The sequence below is a fragment of the Crinia signifera genome, chromosome 1, assembly GCF_055691185.1.
Source record: "Crinia signifera chromosome 1, ASM5569118v1, whole genome shotgun sequence".
In the NCBI taxonomy this organism is placed as follows: domain Eukaryota; kingdom Metazoa; phylum Chordata; class Amphibia; order Anura; family Myobatrachidae; genus Crinia; species Crinia signifera.
This window is the reverse complement of record NC_139217.1, coordinates 377,807,215-377,822,920: the sequence shown is the minus strand read 5'-3', so window position 1 is coordinate 377,822,920 and position 15,706 is coordinate 377,807,215. Positions and strand designations below refer to the sequence as shown.

The following is a 15,706-nucleotide window of genomic DNA, read 5'->3' as shown; positions in this document are numbered from 1 at the left end:
TTCTGCCTGCCAGATCCCCGGACTCCCGTAGAGCACCGCCGCTAGCCAGCTCCACCCAGGCCTGCCTCCACCTCCATACTCCCCTCCACCGGACTCCGCCATGTTGCTGGGGCAACCTTACCTTAGTTAAGGCCTCATTGCCGATCAGTGGTAGAGTGCTTTCATACCGCAAACCTGCTTATACCCGCTATAATACCGGGTAATATGTGCGGTGTGAAAGGGACATTAACCTGCATGGACACGTTTTAATTAGCATTTTAAATACCGGGTCTAGGCAGGTTTTGCGGTGTGAAAGCAGCTGTTAGGAAGGTATCGGTGGCCCTGCTCCCTAACGCTATTGCCCTGGCCAAGTGTAGACGGATAAGTGCTAGAGCTAGGCTTCGCCTGTACCCGTCCCGGCTTTAAGGGCGAATTAAGTCCGCCCAGACTCCGTTACAGGCAGGAGTTAAGTGAGGACAACTTATCCGTGGAGACTGACCAGGAACAAGAGGACAGACTAACTTAGACAGGAAAGTAGCGGGGCACCGATCCCCCAACTGACTAGAGAGCCTGATATGCCCCTGGGATGTGACGGTCCCTTTGGGCAAAGCAGGTGTAACAATACACAGGGCTCTAATAAGCAAAACCAATGTAACAATACACAGAGGATGTTGTGAGCAATACCAATGTAACAATACACAGAGGATGTTGTGAGCAATACGAGTGTAACAATACACAGAGGATGTTGTGAGCAATACCAGTGTAACAATACACAGAGGTTGTTGTGAGCAATACCAGTGTAACAATACACAAAGGTTGTTATGTACAATACCAGTTGTCAGCGCAGGCAGTTTTTGTGTTCCCGGCTGTGACCATGGTGGACCAGTGGAGGGCGCTGGAGAGCCAAAGGCAGAAGGTTTAATGTAGGACATACACGGGGAGATCAGGGAACAGCGAACCAGAGAGTTGGCGGAGACCAGGAACAGGGGCGCGGAGTCTAACCTGCCAGCGGTATTCACCAGGGAGCCCCGCAAGGAACTTTGGACTTAGCTGCGTCTGACAGGCAGGTCGCGGCCCCCTGCCCTGGTCCTCTGGACGCAGGCAAGGGCGATGATACTTGAGGTTATAACGAAGAAGATGCAATCTAGGGGCTGCAGAGGATTGCACGGGATGTCGACCAATGGGGTTGACAGTGGTGCCGACAGCTGGTGGGTGACTCAGGTATATGCTGGAGCAATAGGACGTGGATGGTAAGTCTCTATAGTACACAGCAGAGGAATGTCGACGCTGGAGTCGACGGAGCCTGTCGGTAGTTCAGGACAAGATGGAGAATGTCGCTGAAGGCTTGGAAGCCAATGGTGGTAATGGCGAGGCACCGGTTACTCGACTGCAGAGGTGGAAAAGGCAGGAGTCTTCTGGAGATGGATAGAACCAGGTAAGTATCGCAGGTGCCGGTAACGCTGGAGTGAGACACAGGGGAGCCTGGAGATCTCGGAGTCTTGGGAACTTCACAGGAGAATACTGAGAGCAGGTAAGCAATTGTTCAAGACAAGGAAGGAAGGCCGCAGGCCGGATTTATCCCCCTTGCTTGTCTGTGATTGGCTGCCTGCTGCAGCACCAATCAATACTGGGGAATGGAGCACACACCGTGATTCAGGTACAGGTGTGCGGGTCATAGGTGAAGCGGATGGACAGCGGGGATTGGTCTGGGGGATCAGCTGACTGTGAGTGTCATGGCGGCACCCATGCTGCCCGGGAACGGCGTGCACTCTGCAGGGAACCATGGCAACGGCCCGCGGGGACACTGGGGACATCACGCCAGATATCAGAAGCCCTGCGGATGACAGGCCTCTCACGTAACACAGACCATCGAGAGGGTAATGACCGATGTTTCCGATGGTGAGATCTGCGGTTTGTGACACCAGTGTAACAATACACAAAGGGTGTTATGAGCAAGAAACCAGGATTTGCCATAAAATGTAATGGTGAGTAAATCCCCAACTTATCTGCAAGGTGGTAACAGCAGGGAAGTGGGAACACCGAGGTACTGACAGACAGGATACACCAGAGGAGGAACACTGGAATACAGGGATGTGTTATGATGGTATCAGTGGCCCCACCGCCTGTCCTGGCCAAGTGTTCACGGATAAGTGCTAGAGCTAGGCTTCGCCTGTACCCGTCCCGGCTGTAAGGGCGAATTAAGTCCGCCCAGACTCCGTTACAGGCAGGAGTTATGTGATGACAACTTATCCGCGGAGACTGACCAGGGACAAGAGGACAGACTAACTCAGACAGGAAAGTAGCGGGGCACCGATCCCCCAACTGACTAGAGAGCCTGATGTGCCCCTGGGAGGTGACGGTCCCTTTGGGCAAAGCAGGTGTAACAATACACAGAGGATATTATGAGCAATACCGGTGTAACAATACACAGGATAGGAACACTGGAATATGGGGATGACACTTCTGGATAGACAGGGAAACAGGCTGGATCAAAGGCAACCGCAAGACTCCAGGAACCGGGAACACTCTGGACACGCTGACACAGCACTATAACTGGCGTCTGACCGGCCTTCCCAGGAAGTTTAAATAAGACCCGTGACCAATGGTCTGCTGCTGCTGCTGCTGTAATCAAGGCGGCGCAGCTGAGTGTTGCACCTGTTCCTCCGCACGGCGGCCTGGCGTTGCCCGTCGCCTAGGCAACCGCTGCGGCAGAGGAGGAAGTGCAGAAGATCCTGGGCACTCAGTGACGCCCGCCGGACGTCTGAGCGTGCTATTGCGGCGGCGTCCTGGTTGCCTGGCAACATCCGGGACAAGCTGTTTGCGAGAGCGCTGGAACTGCTCACACAGCCTCTAACAGGATGACACTTCTGGATATGCAGGGAACCAGGCTGGATCAAAAAGGCAACAGCAAGACACCAGGAACATTCTGGGCGGTCTGAACTACAAGCTATAACTGGCAGGGCTGAGCAGGTGAGGATGCCTTATGAAGGCCTCAGGTGATTAGAGCAGCTGTGAACTCCAGCCGAGCAGGGTTTAATGAACACACCCTTGTGCATAATTGATGCACAGAGGACTGGACTGAAATGGCACAGACTCACCACTGGAGGCCACCAGAGAGTCAATACCAACACAGGCTGCAATAAACCCATGACAGGCAGATAGATAGGAGTCATAGGTGATGACTCCTAACAGCAGCATAAATGTAGGATTGGCATCAGCTGTGTTGAAGCACCTTTCTTATCAATTATCCTGTTCAACACAAATGAAGGTAATCATGTATTTAGCAGAAAGTCCATGAGCAGAGCATTGTGTCCCGACTGGAGAGGGTCATGTTGGGAGGTATGCTCCCCCATTTCAGAGAGCTAGGCAGAGGGAGTGCAATAACTGAACGCTGCAGCAGCCTCTCTCCCCAGCCGAGCACATGCTGCTCATGCTGCTCAGTGCTGCGTGCTGAGCTGGTGAAAGAGGCAGCTGCAGCGGTGCCTCTTGTTTTGTTTTTTTACAGGTGCGTAGCCACACCCCCCCCCCTCAGGGCCGGCAACAGAAATCTTGGGGCCCTGTACAATGATATTTCTGGGGCCCCCCACCTAATCCCAAATCCACACAACGCTCTTCAGCATGAGCCTTAACCTTTCGCTGCTCCAGATCCTGATTTCAGGTGCGGACTTCTCGTTCTCAGTCCTACTGGCTTGGCTCCTGCTTCCTGCTGGCTCTGGCTGCTGCTGGCCTGTCACTTTTACAAAAGAATGCTGAGCACTACGAGCAGGCAGGGCAGGTCTTTCGCAGAGTGCGGAACAGATGACCCGCGCAGTAAAAGTACAGGAGCCAGAGACTGAGGCCACAGCACCAGCGGTGGGTAAGGCTGTACAGCTGCGGCACCAGGCCGTGTGCACACACAGAGTAGATGGCTCTGAGCGCCAAGTGGCAGGGTGCACACAGTAGACGGCAGTGGCACACAGTGAGTCAGTCAGACTCAGCCAAAAACAGATGGTGCACAGTAGACGGCCGGCCCGCAAGGGTCACTGACAGGCCAGCTAGTACAGGCAGTGACCGTGCCCAGGCATGGAAGCTCTGGGGCCCTTCATATCTCTGGGGCCCGTCACACTTGTCCCCCTTGACCCCCCCTGTCACCTGCCCTGCCCCTCCCATTGGCCACACCGCTTGTTTTACTAGGGCTCAGCAGAACTGTCGGCGCCACTGGATGTGGCCAGCAAGTAGGTGGGCTGACATGGGACATGGCTGCAGGATTGCATCTTTGTAGCCCCATCCCCGCTATACTGCACCATAAATACAGGCATTGCAGACCTCCCAACATGACCCTCTCCACAATGCTTTGTTTATTCACTTTCCTCTTAATGTATGATTACCTTCACCTTTTTAAAACAGGTTTATTGCTAAGAAAGGTGGTTCAACACAGGTGATGGCAATCATAAATAATTAAGAGGGAAGTTTAGAAACAGAGCATGGTGTCCCTACGGGTGCCGGACGGGGTCCCGACAGTCGGGATCCCGACAGTCAATAACCTGACGTCGGGATCCCGACTGTTAAAACACCGACGGCCGGGTTCCCGACGGCCGGTGGCTATTTTCCCTCGTGGGGGTCCACGTGCCCGCAGCGTGGCGAGCGCAGTGAGCCCGCAAGGGGCTTTGCTGCGCTGGCCACGCTGTCTGAGGCCAGGCAGTCGGGATCCCGGCGTTGGGATAATGACTGTCGGGATCCCGACTGTCGGTGAGTCATACCACACCCGTCCCTCCTGGAGAAGGTCATGTTGGGAGGTATGCATATAGTGGAAGGCAGTGCCACAAGGATGCAAAACAGTGCAAATTGCATCTTCAGGTCCCCTCACATTGTCCACTTGTGTTCTGTAATGGGCAGCCGAGGAAGGGTGCAGGGGTCACAGGGGACTTACCCAACTTTTCTGGAGGCCGGGAGGGCCAACTGATTTTCTGGGTGGATAGGCAAGTATTATTCAATACTGTTTTTAAGTATTATTCAATATAAGAGTACAAAATGTATAGTTTTTTGCTTTGGTTGTTTACAAATCTTGCTTGTGGTCTACATGTATGTACTAGGCCAGTGATGGCTAACCTTGACCCTCCAGCTGTTGTGGAACTACACATCCCAGCATGCCCTGCATTAGTTTAGCATGGCCAAATAGTAAACCTGATGCAGGGCATGCTGGGATGTTTAGTTCAACAACAGCTGGAGTTTCAAGGTTAGCCCTCACTGTACTATGCCGTAGATAGAGATTAGGTCATACTTGCCTAGTTTTGAAAAGATGAATCAAGGAGATTGCAGTAGGATGCTTGGTGTACCTCAAAAAAGTTTGAATATTTGCTGGGGCGAATTTAGCTGTGAGGGTGCAATTGTATAATTTTTATTGATTAGCTATAAGACTCATTTGATGCTAGCCAAATTAATAGAATAATAAAAAAGCCACTAACTGTGACTTTTCTTTTTTATTAGGTATACATATTTACGAAGTAGGATAGCTTACATGGGCAGTAGCTGCATGTCCTATCCAATTAAATTCTATTCAAGATGGATTGTGGTACAGTACAGTGGATATTTTGCAGCTACTTGTACAATTCAGGCTGACAGTACTATCACAAACATCCAAGTGCCGCCCCCAAACATGTGCCACTCCTAGTGCCTCATTGGAAGTTTGGCACTGAATATTTGTTGTATACTATACAAAATGCACAGCTTACACATTTGCTCTTGTATACAAACAAATATCATTATAAAAGCCACACTTGCCGACTTTTTTTATCTCCTCTCCAGGAGAAGCCCGGAGAGGAGACCCGACAGCAGCATGTCAGTGAGGCGGGGCGGGCAGACGTCATTGAGCCCCGCCCCCATGGAAGTCAAATGTCGTAATTCGTGGGTCTGCAAATTGGGGAGGGGCTAAAATGACGCGTCATTTTAGCCCCGCCCCTCGCTGCGGACTCGCGAAAACCGGTAATTTTATGCAGCATTGAAGGGGGGTGCGGGGGCTGCCTGAAAAAAAGGGAGGATTGTCCACCTTTTCGGGAGCCTCCCGGCAATTCAGGGAGGGTAGGCAAGCCTGATAAAAGCACAGTATCTAATTAACCCTTCGTTGCATGATTTTTTTACATTTTATATTTTATTTTAAATATTTTCATGCTTCTTATGTATTGTACTGACAAAGGAAAAATAATAAAAAAAAATCACAGGCAAAAGAAAAACTGGAACAAATTTGTAATGGTATACCTATATACCTTATGTATATGGGGATACATACTGTATATGGGTATGTAGCAAATTTGCAACAGTATGCAATGAAGGATTAAGGTTATAATAGTCCTAGATGATTATTGTCATGTGCCATTAAACAATAGCGCAATGTAAACGTTAAAGTATGCTACACATCTATTAAAACACTGGAATATTCATTTTTTAAAACATGGAACAGAAAATGATAAAAAATGTGACCTCAGCAGTTATATATAACAATTATATCAGCAGTCACTCCTGAATATTCAGTAATGTTACCAGTAAAACTGTTTAGTTAGCAAAAAAAAACCAATCCCAGCAACGGGGATAAGGTAATGAATTAATTTGCTGACTGGATTGTGGTGGGTTTGCATCTTGCTTGTATCTGGGTCACTGGTAATAATTCATTCAGAATTCAGTGTTTTACCATTCTCCAATTCATACATATTGCAAATATTAGATTTCAAGTGAATGTCTTTGTTAGTGTTTTATTCATATAATCAGATTTAACTACCTGCAGCTCTGAGTAATTGGCTCTCTATTTACACAAAAGCTGCTGGCAATTGCCTTTTCCTAACGGTATCTGTTTTTGTCTGTTCAAAATTTAATTAATTAAAAGCCTTTTACATTCCTGTGTAATGCATAAAAAAATTCAACCAAATAAACAAGGTTTTCTGCTTGACGGTAATGGGGATCCCTGGCAGAAGATGCACAGAGAACGGCAGCTAATACCCCTGTTACACTGACATAAATATCCAGGGTTATTGCACATGAACTCGCAGCAACATGGGATATTGTGAAGTGTAAAACCTCCCAGTTGAAATTACCCAGGTTGAGCGACCTAGTATTTCAGACCAGGTAGTGAGCAGGGTTGATCAAAGATTTAACGAGGCTCAAAGTGCAGTGTAAACAGGTAAACCAGGTCGATGCAACCTGTTCACAGCAATGAAACAGCCGGAGCTGGGAAAGGTTTTCATCAACATGCGCTGGCTCAGGACCCACCTCCAATGATGTCGCCCACTCAACATTATGACGGGTCCAGCCGCCAGTGTAAAAGGAGTCTCACTTGGGTTGGAGTTGAGTACACAATCCCTGGTCCAATATGGCTTTGCAATGTATAAGGGGTATTATACAAGGAGGACCGAATCAATCAGAGTAATATCCAATGTGTACTGGGATTTTTAGCATCTCTTGTACTCCCAATAAAGCCACACCTCCTGTTGCATTCCTGGCTCATATATCCTATCCTGTTATAGGAATGCGAAGGTATCCACATTTACCTTTGCAAATTCACCTAACACACAAAATAGATTACACATATTTGAATTTGTTCCCAATATATTTTGCAAATATTTTTGTGTCTAGCTCCGGATAATGTTCAGGGTGTCTGCCGTAAGTGCTGGAGTGTCAGAATTCGGGTCTCTGGTGTTCCTGGCTGTGGCAGCGGTGGGCCAGTGGTGGACGCTTGGAACTGGAACACTGGGGGTTAGAGGCAAGGACAGTTCATATGAAGATCACTGGCACTGCGGGCACAGCTAGATGGGGGAGTTGATGAGACTCTGGTCAGAGGTGTGGAGTCTAACAGCACCAACGGTTTTCACCAGGGACCCCCGCAAGGAGGTTTGGACTCTGCTGCATTCGGGGGTGAAGTTGCAGCCCTCTGACCTGAGTTCCCCACAGCTAACTGGCCAGTCACTGGAGATGGACGGTGACTAGTGGCAGTGAGCTTGGAACTGAGGAACTTGGTCTGCATTGGCCTGGGAGGCCGGAGAGATGACAGAGATGAGTAGTCAATGGCCTGGGACCTGACACGGAGTGTTGATGGCCTGGAAGCCAGAGGAGTATTGATGACCTGTGAGTTGACACGAACTGTAGACGGCCTGGAAGCTGGAGGGGTGTTGATGACCTGGGAGTCGACAAGGACTGTAGATGGCCTGGGAGTCGGAGGGGTGTTGATGACCTGGGAGCCGACATGGGCTGTAGACTGCCTGAGAGCCAGAGGGGTGTTGATGACCTGGGAGCCGACACGGGCAGTTGACTGCCTGGGAGCCTACATGGGCAGTTGACTGCCTGGGAGCCGACACGGGCAGTTGAATTCCTGGGAGCCGAAACAGGCAGTTGACTGCCTGGGAGCCGAAACGGGCAGTTGACTGCCTGGGAGCCGAAATGGGCAGTTGACTGCATGGGAGCCGCTATAGAGTCCGTTTGGCCTAGGAGCCAGGAAGGTACGTTGGCCTGGGGGCCAATGAGGAGTCTGTCTGGCCTGGAAGCCAGGAGGGTACATTGGCCTGGGAGCCACAGTAGAGTCTGTCTGGCCTGGAAGCCAGGAGGGTACATTGGCCTGGGAGCCACATTAGTGTCTGTCTGGCCTGGAAGCCAGAAGGGTATGTTGGCCTGGGAGCCAATGGAGGTCACTGTCTGTCAGGGAACTGATAGCATATTCTTCAGCCTGGGAGCTGGTGATGGCCGCAGAAGCATCCCGGGAGTCCATGGCGGCAGAGTCGACCTGGGAGTCCGTGGCGGCAGAGTCGACCTGGGAGTCCATGGCCACAGAGTTGACCCGGGAGTCCATGGCCGCAGAGTCGACCCAGGAGTCCAAGTGAATCCTTATATCCCCCTAGGTAGCTGGGGATTGGCTACTGGCTGCAGCAGCAATTAGGTCACAAACAGGAAGTGGTATTCCTTAAATATACCTGGATCATGTAACCAGTGCAAAAGTCAGGGTGCCTCACAGGAGCTTAATCAAGGAGGAATGCAGAGTAGCTGCAACAGCAGCAGCATGGACACAGACAAGCCTGGAAACATTGGAAATCAGAAAACTAGTGTAAACAAAGTCAGGTTTGTGACAGTGGAGTACTGCATTGTTGGACCTCACAGTACAGTACATGCAGTATGTATTTGTTATGTTTACATGTACAGATGGAGCTGGGCTCTTCTTTGCAGGGGATGGCGATGGCGACGCCATCGCCATCCCCCGCCACCCGCCATCTGTATTTGCTAAAGGGGACGCGTGCACGAGATGCGCGCGCGTCCCCTTCCGACGGCTTCCCCCGGGTCCCCGCCGGCTTGTCGGCGGTCACCCGGGGTCCCCACCGCCTCCCGCACCCCCCCTAACCCTGTCCGTCTCCCTGAAGCGGAGACGGACAGGGTCCCGTTGCCCCGGCGCACGGACACTGAGACGCGCGCGCGTCTCAGTCAGATGGTGAGCTGGGCTGCTGGCGGATCGCCAGTGGTGACGTTCTGCGCCAGCAAAGAAGAGCCCGGCCCCATCTGTATTTGTTATGTTTTACATAATTATTTACAATGAATAATCTTTTAAAACATTTAACAATAGATTTTGTTTGGACTGAATTAACCCAGTGCATTTATTTTATATCAATGACATTGAGGAAAGTTAAATATGTATGAGGTTATGATGTTTTGTGCAAGTCAAATGGGCCGGGGTACTCTGTATTATCGGGAATGAGAGGTTTATCCTGCAAATGCAAGGGTTACATACAACGGTAGCTCTTACCTCTGCAGAGGAGGGGGCTGCTGCTATGCCCCCCCCCCCCCCTCTGCCGCTGTTGCCCTGCTGCTGTACCTGGTGCCCACCGCTGCCGGAGCTGTTCTTGGTCCCCGCCGACGGTCCCGGCACATGCACAGAAGCTTTTTTGGTACTGCGCATGCACTGGACCCCAGCCTCTATTGGCTGCTTTTGCAGCAGTCCACAGATACATATTCAGGGTCCCGGGTCCTGCGCACGCGCAGTATTGTCCTCTGTACTGCTCATGCGCAGAACCCGGTTTTTATGGGCTGCCGCTCCACAGCCCATATACAGGCATGCCGGAGGGAGGGAACACCTCCCATTGAAGGCACCTGGCTTCACTTAGGCAGAGAACATTGGCGGATTTTACCTAAAGGGGCTCCAGCCCTGTTGCCCATATGTAAAATCCACCACTGGTTACATAGCTCTTGGATTGACTCAGTTGCCTGCCAAGTCTTGGATTGTCTCGTTTGCCTCTTCTTCAGAATGTAAATGCAAAGGGTATTATTATCAGGTGATTTCATTTACATACAACTCTCTGGTGACAGCCGGCATATTTTGTTTGTAAGTACATACAAAAAGATAATTAAACACAATAATATAATATTTAATGCTGAAGATCAGAAAATGAATATTGAACAATTAATATGATTATTTACTTGAGGGCATCTGAGAAAGAGCTAATATGCAGCAAATTAGATATAATAAAACGGATAATGATTAATTGATGTGAAATGGTGATTGATGCTTTTTAATATAAACTAGTCCTTGAAATTTTGTAGAGCATAGAAGCAAAAGCAATCATGAAATACACAGTAAATTAATGTAATCAGCCAGTTTAAAACAACATTTCATTTGGCAGAAGAGCCAGATAAGTAACATTATATAAACTAATGTATACAGAAGAATAAAAGTCGATGTTCTTGTGCGCTAAAGCAGCCTATGGAGAGTTCAAACTAAAAATGGTGACCCAAACACCATCAAATACGCAGAAAGACAACAATAGGCAGATTGTCCTCTCCACTGGCGCTCTGGTAGGATGGTACCTCCCTTAAATTTGAGGTACGGTCCTCTTCTCCCAATAAAAGTGATAGCAAGGTGTATTAATAAATACCATACATCCCTCAAGGTACAGTGACGCTCCTCTTCTCCGCCTCTGTAAATAGCAATCTGTGTCACCAAGATTTTGGTCCCTTCTGATAGATGGGTGGTCAATTAAGCTCTCCCCAAAAAGGAATACAGAAAATGGCAAAAATAGTATAATACCATTTATTGTACAATAAAACAATACACAGGTGAGACAGATAAAATATGACAAATGAATGGTAGGATGGCCTGTTACCCGATATAGTGGAGAACGTGGATAACGATCCAGTCCTCAAAGATGGCAAGTATGGATGGCAGTGAACCCGGGATTTTCACTGCCAAACGACAACAGCAGCAGGCACAGAATCCACCCAGTCCAGACAAGATGTCCACAACAATGAAGTCCCAGCTCCAAGCGCTTTCGACCTCCTCTGAGGCCTTTTTCTCCTTGAAAAAGGCCTCAGAGGAGGTCGAAAGCGCTTGGAGCTGGGACTTCATTGTTGTGGACATCTTGTCTGGACTGGGTGGATTCTGTGCCTGCTGCTGTTGTCGTTTGGCAGTGAAAATCCCGGGTTCACTGCCATCCATACTTGCCATCTTTGAGGACTGGATCGTTATCCACGTTCTCCACTATATCGGGTAACAGGCCATCCTACCATTCATTTGTCATATTTTATCTGTCTCACCTGTGTATTGTTTTATTGTACATTAAATGGTATTATACTATTTTTGCCATTTTCTGTATTCCTTTTTGGGGAGAGCTTAATTGACCACCCATCTATCAGAAGGGACCAAAATCTTGGAGACACAGATTGCTATGTACAGAGGCGGAGAAGAGGAGCGTCACTGTACCTTGAGGGATGTATGGTATTTATTATATAAACTAAGCTGTCATCCAATATACCATAGGAATATTCTTCTCGCATAACGTAAATCACATTTTGTGCTTGTGGATTTGATATAGTAACAATGAAAAAAATCATGAAAAATTCATGTCGACATTTTGCATGTCAAAACCTATTGTTCATGTTGACAAATGAAATAAACAATAGTGGTCGACTGTTGACCGAATGTATGTTGACCCAAAGTACAGATTCAGGGCTGAAAGTGGTCCTGGAAAAGTGGTGGAACTAATTTCCCAGCCACTGACACCCAACTGTTCTTCAGGAGATCCAATATAGTTTGAACTTAATGGACTGATGTCATTTTTGAACCTCATCAACTATGTTACTATATGATACTGTGTCACTATGTAACTCAAATGACAGCAGTAGTACATTGATATTCACATTACACTGCATGCAGTGCCCCAGCATATTGCACCACATAGTTGTGCCCCTTATTTAAATTATGACACACAGTATTGCACTGCACAGTAGTACTCCTTATACATGTATGCCACACAGTAATGTTGCTTATAAACAGTGCCCACAGTAGTAGTGCCCCTTACATATAATGCCCACAGTACACATAATGCCCACAGTAATGTCCCGGATACACATAATGCCCATAGTAGTATGGCCCTTATACACATACTGTAATGCCCACACATATCTGTCTCACCGCCCATGTCAATCCAGTAACTCCATGCCCTGTGTCCCCCCAGCAGCTAGCTCTCATCCTTGTATCCCTCCAGCCCCCTCTTACCTTGTCTTCAGCATGCTCCTCTTAGTAACTCATCTTCACTTCAGTGACAGTTACAGCAGAACGATACACACACTGTGCCAGAAAAGGAAGCCGCTGGGAAAGGATTTTCTGTTCAAATGATTGTGCAGGGTTGTGGTGGAGATGGAACTAAGGAAGCGTTCGCCAAATACAAAGAATCAAACAAAGCTTGTAATCAAAGCATGGAGTTGTGAGGGGAAGCAACAGGGCCAGCCAATGTAGCTATACCTCCCCCATACATGAATGTGCCCCCACTTTCTCATAACCATCTGTACTGCTCTCATGAGACCTGGACATTGATGATTCTATGAAAATGATTTCTCAATATTTCCCTCTCATTAGTCCCCTGCAAAGATGTGTTTGTGACTTTTCTCCCCCCCCCCCCCCCAGAATACATCTACCCCACCATGTGTTATTCCTGTAATGTGCACCTCCGCAGGTTGCACACCCTGCTAGCTCTGACCTATGCAGTGCACCAAGCTGGTTGCCTCAGATGGTATCTCTGCGGGCAGGATGTGGGTCACGTGGATGTTTCTGTGCAGGGTTTATCATACTACTACACAAGTATTTGCTTTCCAGTATATGCATTGGGTCCTTGTATAGCTCATCTCCTACAGTGTAACCTTCGTAGTGCGCCCACCATGACTGCCTCATCTGGTGCACTTGTGGATGGGATGAAAAATACATGGACCTGAGTATTCACTGAAATCACCCATTTTGGCTAATTTCTTTTAGGGGTGATCTATTCCACCCAGGATAATCCTACGCAGAGCACCTAAAATGGCTGCCGCACCTGGTACCTTGTAAGGGTGGAGTACACAAACCATGGAAGTTATTATCCAAAATGCTGCACCAACCCTGCATTATGCTTAAGGGTTTCTTTTGTCTGTTACTGTACTACCAATATCCTCTGTATTATGTGCATTGATTTTTAATGTCTGCAAAGCGCCTTGAGTCCTGTTGGAGAAAGTGCGCTATATAAATTATACTTACTTACTTACAAAGCAGCTAAAAAATTATATGAAGAGCGCATAGCCACTGAAAGCAAAATCAACCCCAAAAAGTTTTTTAAATACATAAATAGTAAGCGTATAATCAAGTAAAACATAGGCCCATTAACTGATATCAATGGAATAAGTGTTACAGAGGATAAGGGGAAAGCAAAATTGTTAAATTAGTTCTTCTCATTAGTATTTACCAAGGGAGAGCAGACTGTGGAACGAACATCTACCACAAACGGGGCAAAGATACCAGATCTTATTATTGAATTCACGCCCAAGGAAATAACACTATGGGCGGTATTCAATGAGGCAGAATCGCCAAGTTTTATGGCGATTCTGTGTTTTTTTCGTGTGTGCCGGCGTTTTTTTGAGCTGAAAAAGCGAATCACCCTATTCAACGAATTCTATTCGCCGATGACGACCGGTGAATGAAGCACCAATCGCCAAATGTTATTCTCTACAAATCGCCGGTTTTTGTCTATAGGAATTTTCATGGGGATTCGCCGGTAGTCGACGGGAATCACCATGAATCGCCAAAAGTGTATTCAATGAGAGGTTGGCGATTCTTATTTCTTGTTTCATATCGCCGTTCCTCACCGAGTGTCCCTCGTCATCTTTTTATGGTGAACTTTGTTATGAACCTGTGAAATAATTGGTTTTAAGTGTTTAATTTCACTCTGCAAGTGTAATCTAATATTATTTGCTGTCCTTGTGTGATTTGATGGTTGTAGAAGTGCTATACAAATATATATTTAATTTTTTCTGGTATTTTTTTTTTCTCCCACAAAGCACTGTTCTTACCCATGGTGCACCTCACTTACCCATGATTCTCCTCCCCACCTCACTCCTTCGTTTGGCCTTTGAGGAGATTACACAGCTTTTGCAGTCTGCTGTATTGGAATCGTTTTTTCAGGGTAATTTGCATTTTTCTTGCATTTCACTGCAATTTCTTACAGTACTGAAGCTGTTTAGGGAAACGCCAGATTGGCTGAGAATCGCCGTTGGGGGCGGCGATTCTCAGCCACGTTGAATAGGGTGACACAGCTAGTCCCGGCGACTCCCGACGAATCCCTACGCGTGGCGAATCGACGTCAAAAAAACGGCGAATGGCTGGCGATTCTGAAATCAGAATCGCCGTGACCAACGATTCACGTCATTGAATACCGCCCTAAGGCTCAGCAAAATCAAAGCAAATAAATCACCGGGGCCAGATGGGATTTATCCAAGGGTACTAATGGAATTAAGAGATGAACAAGCTACCCCCCTACATTATATCTTTAGCAATTCACTATCGTCAGGTAAAGTACCAAAAGATTGGAGAGTAGCGGAGGTAGTGCCAATATTCAAAAAAGGAGGATCCCGCTAACTACAGACCCGTTAGTTTAACATCAATTGTGGGTAAACTTTTTGAAGGATTTTAAAGGGATGGTATACAGGAATATTTAGACCATCATCGTCTTCTCAGTACTAACCAGCACGGGTTCGTGAAAAATCGTTCATGCCAAACTAATCTACTAGGGTTCTATGAGGTTAGCAAAAACCTTGATAATGGAAACGCTGTAGATGTGATTTTCCTAGATTTTGCTAAGGCCATAGATATTGTCCCACACAAGAGGTTGATAAATAAAATGGGGGACCTGGGATTGGGAGAAAATATCTGCAGATGGGTAGTGAATTGGCTGTGTAATAGAGAACAAAGAGTGGTTGTAAACAGTGCCGTATAAGATACGATCCTAGTACTAAGTGGAGTGCCCCAGGGTTCGGTTTTAGGGCCCATTTTATTTAACATTTTATTAACGATATTGGGATAGGGTTACTCAGCAATGTATCCATCTTTGCGGATGATACAAAACTAAGCAAAGTTATCAAATCATCAGGAGATGTCACCACGCTTCAAAAGGATCTTGCAATTCTAGAGGAGTGGGCTAATAAGTGGAAGATGAGGATCAATGTAGATACATGTAAGGTTATGCACCTAGGGAGACACAACCAGTGTGCTAGTTATAACCTTAGCGGAGAGGAATTGGGTAATTCATTACTCGAAAAAGACCTACTGTAGGAGTCCAAATAGACAGCAAACTGGGGTGTAGTGCCCAATGTAATGTAGCATCAAAAAAGGCCAACAAACAATTTTAGCATGCATTAAAAGGGGCATGGAAACTAGGGACTCAAAAGTAATTATGCCTCTGTATAAAGCACTGGTGAGACCTCA

At 47.5% G+C, this 15,706-nt stretch overlaps 1 protein-coding gene across 1 annotated transcript in view; it reads right to left on the bottom strand.

The window, feature by feature from the left end:
• LOC146030858 (uncharacterized) overlaps positions 1–12,675 on the bottom strand; it is an 88,851-nt gene extending 76,176 nt beyond the window's left edge. The window contains exon 1 of the mRNA XM_083158422.1: positions 12,476–12,675. The gene's annotated coding sequence lies outside the window, so the exon portion shown is untranslated. The remainder of the gene's footprint in view (positions 1–12,475) is intronic.
• Positions 12,676–15,706: the final 3,031 nt, after the last annotated feature.